Source organism: Mustela nigripes, chromosome 6, assembly GCF_022355385.1.
Source record: "Mustela nigripes isolate SB6536 chromosome 6, MUSNIG.SB6536, whole genome shotgun sequence".
NCBI lineage: Eukaryota > Metazoa > Chordata > Mammalia > Carnivora > Mustelidae > Mustela > Mustela nigripes.
The window spans coordinates 68,050,173-68,054,067 of NC_081562.1; positions in this window are offsets into that span (position 1 = coordinate 68,050,173).

Sequence of the window (3,895 nt, forward strand, 5' to 3'; positions counted from 1 at the left end):
GTTAATCTTGTAGGCTGATCAATTAGTCCACCACCATAGATAAATAGATTTGGCTAGACATGTATTTAGTTTTCCTACAATGCATGCTTTCCTACAATGGAAGTTTTCTTACAATGGAAGATTCCATGGATTTTACTTCATTTCTGCTAGTCTTTATGAAGAAGTACAGTCCCAAGTCTTCATTATTGAAATCACTGTATAATTGAACTTTAAATAGAAACCACAGACCTGTAAAAGTCAGAATGAATCTTAGAATCAAGCAGCCCAACCCCTGTCCCAAGTCCATAAACAAAATATTTTTATTTTATAGATAAGGAAGCTGAGGCAATTTGTAAGAATTAAGTTCATTTGCTACAAGTACACAACAGAAGCCATATTTCATGTGTGAAGATCATGTTCCTCTGCTGTAGATGATTTGTCCACATAAGTAGATTTTCTGTATGATATCCTGGAAGTCAGTTTCGGGACACAGCAGGAACAGTGAGGGGGTAGGCAGCAACATGTTAACTTCCAGGCGTGTAGGAATATTTTCTCTTAGTCTCAGTTTAGAAGGTCCAGGGTTTGTCTGTATATTTGTAGCACATAGGGGAATGCCTGACTCATGGTAGGCACTCAATAAATGTTTTTATTGGTGGGTGATAAAGATCATTAACTATTATCCCTGGTGAAAAGACTGACACTGGAAACTGAAGAATCTGCTGAGTGAATAAACATCTAAATAAAAATAATTTGGTCTTAAAAAAATAATTTGAGGGAACGCCTGGGTGGTTCAGTTGGTTAAGCAGCTGCCTTCGGCTCGGGTCATGATCCCAGCGTCCTGGGATCGAGTCCCACATCGGGCTCCTTGCTCAGCAGGGAGCCTGCTTCTCCCTCTGCCTCTGCCTGCCATTCTGTCTGCCTGTGCTCGCTCTCTTCCCCCCCCTCTCTGATAAATAAATAAAATTAAAAAAATAATAATTTGAAAAAAAAATTGGAAAGGGAAGAGTAAAAGAAAACAATCTGTTTTTAAAATATAAAAACATTGGGGCGCCTGGGTAGCTCAGAGGGTTAAGCCTCTGCCTTTAGCTCAGGTCATGATCCCAGGGTCCTGGGATCGAGCCCCACATCAGGCTCTCTGCTAAGCAGGGAGCCTGCATCTCCCTCTCTCTCTGCCTACTGCTCTGCCTACTTGTGATCTCTGTCTGCAAATAAGTAAATAAAATCTTAAAATATATGTATATATATAAACATGGCCACAAGGACCATGTCATTGTTTTTCTTGAAAAATATGTATGTAAAATCATCCGTGTCTGTTTAAAAGAATATAGCTAATGCAACAGAGCCATAAATATGGTCATTAAAAGGCATAAGAGATAAAGTAGGAAATGAAAGCGATAAGTATTAGCACAGAAGGGTGACCCAGGTATAAGCATAAGGTGACAAATTTTCAGAGCTGGAAGAAATCCTGGAAATCATCCTGCTCAGCCATTTAATTTTACAAAGGAGAACACTAAAACCCAGAGGAATGAATTGGCTTTTCAAGGCCACACAGTAAAATAATAGTAAATTAGGCCTAGAACCTCATTCTTTTCTACCTACAAACTCTGCTCTTCAGCTCAGCCTGCTCCAAATGTTATTATTACTGCATTATGAAGTATCACTCAAAATACAGACTAAAAAGTATAGGGTAAAGACCCAGAACAAAGGAAAACTCAAAAGGTAATTAGTTTTATATGCCACTTTTGAAGTAAATTAAAATCAGAACGTTAATGTCTGTATCAGAACTCAACCCTGCTTCCCCAGTTTGAAATTCCCCCAACCACCTGAGTTTCTCAATGTAGGTAGAATTTTTTTTTAAAGTGAAATTCAGTTGTATGAAAACACGCCTCCAACTTTAAACAGATGGGAATTTGTGGGGGTAATTACAGGTAATAGGCACAGCGTCCCCAAACCAAAAAACTCCGGCTTTGTAAGGACTTTAGAAGGCACTCCGGAGACAACAGAGCCAGAGCCAAGTCCTCCTGCAGAGGGCATCGGAGGACCAGGCAGGAAGAAGGCACCGCGGTGGCGCAGTGCGTCACCCTGGAAGGGGAGCACCTTCTCTGTCAGGTTTTGAGAGAAAACCCAAGAACGCCTGGTGGTGAAGTTTCAGGCTGAGCGCCCCAGGCTGGCAAACTTTGATTCCACACACATCCTCTGCCCTGCAGGCTGGTTTGGGGAAAGTTTGTTACCTGTCTTTCATCAAACAACTGTCAACAGAGGCTGAGAATGTATTTTCTCTGAGTTGTGATAAACGGAACAAACAAGCAAAAGACTCATTAGAAAGTACTTTGAGCCATTCAGATTTTGAAGAATTTGCTTTGATGGCATTCTAAGGTGAAGAAAGGCAGTTAAGCTAATTTTCTCTGTAGCCAGAATGTGTTTCTTCTGCTTATCTTAAACTAGAAGTATTATCGCCTCATGGAGTTTGAGGAAGTAATTCAGGGAGAGGGAGCTGTGGGTCTGGAAGAGAGATGGGGTGGTAGGCAGATCCAGCAGATGGAGTGGACATGTTGCGGAGTGTAGCTCTGGGCAAGAGAGAGGAATGGAACAAAGGACACCTGGGCTCTGGAAATGGACCTACAGCTTGGCATGGTGGATGGAGGGCTGACCTCAGCTTATGTCACCCAGGTATCTGGGCCAGAGAGAAAACTGCTGCGTTAGGAATGAGAAGTGATCCCAAATCAAGTGTACTGAAGAAATACAATACCATGTTTTTCCAACTTGGACTCCGTGATATAGATGAAGGTGAATGAGACGTGAGAGGTCATGGTTCTGGATATCTCATTAGGCTCCCCCAAGTGAGGGTGGGGGTATATGCTGAGTCCTTCAGCAAGCGGGCAGATTTTCTTCAGGTGGGTGCTGAGTTCATGTTCATCAAGTGTCTCCTGAGCACTGGCAAGCCCTCTGAGAAAGGGCAAGTGATGGGGGAGCAGGTGGACGGCAACATACCCTCAGCTGTGTACCTGCTTCTCCCGAATCACTTCCTCCCGCACCTGCCTCTGCCCGGAGACCACAGTCCAGGAGAGGGATGAGGACGCCCTCCTGAGTGGAGGACAAGGTTGCCGAGGAGCTGGGGAGAACAGATCTATGTTTGTGTTATCGCTCTTTTTAGTGATTTGACTTGGCCAATGAGATTCGGTCTTCTTATACGCAAGATGAAATTCATTCATTCACCTTTTCATTCATTTAATACTTATTGAATGCCTATCATGTGCCAGGACCTATAGCAGGTGCTGGAAATGGTGGAGGGGGGACAAAACGGACAGGGTCCCTGTTCTGTGGGGCTTACAGTGTAGTAAAGGTGACATTAAATAATCAGACAAACCACTCTTTCTATCACTGCTGTGATAGAAAACAAAAGATGCTGGAGCACCTGAGTGGCTCGGTTGGTTAAGCATCTGACTCTGGCTTTTGGATCAGGTCAGAATCTTGGGGTCCTGGGATTGAGCCCATGTCAGGCTCTGAACTCAGCATGGACTCTTCCTCTCGCTCTCTCTCCTTCTGGTCCTCCCCCTACCCGTACCCACTCTCTCATAAATAAATAAAATCTTTTTTAAAAAGTAAGTAAAGGATGTTATTAGTATATAACAAGTGAGCCTAAGGAGTGGGGTGGGGGGAGGAAAGGGGAAATGTTAGGTCAAGTGTTTAGCTAAACCCAGTAGGGCAGATGTGAGGACCGGTAACACAAGAGACTCTTCATGCAGAATCAATCTTTAAGAGCAACAGGCAACCTGACATACGAGGAGGACAGTCTGTGGTGAGGGTGTGGGAGCAGACTCTTTTCAGTCTAATTACTTAATAATTCTGTCTTCCCTGGTGGTCCATATGGTGGACAATGTTCAGTGACAAACTTCAAAAAGATTAAATTGACTTG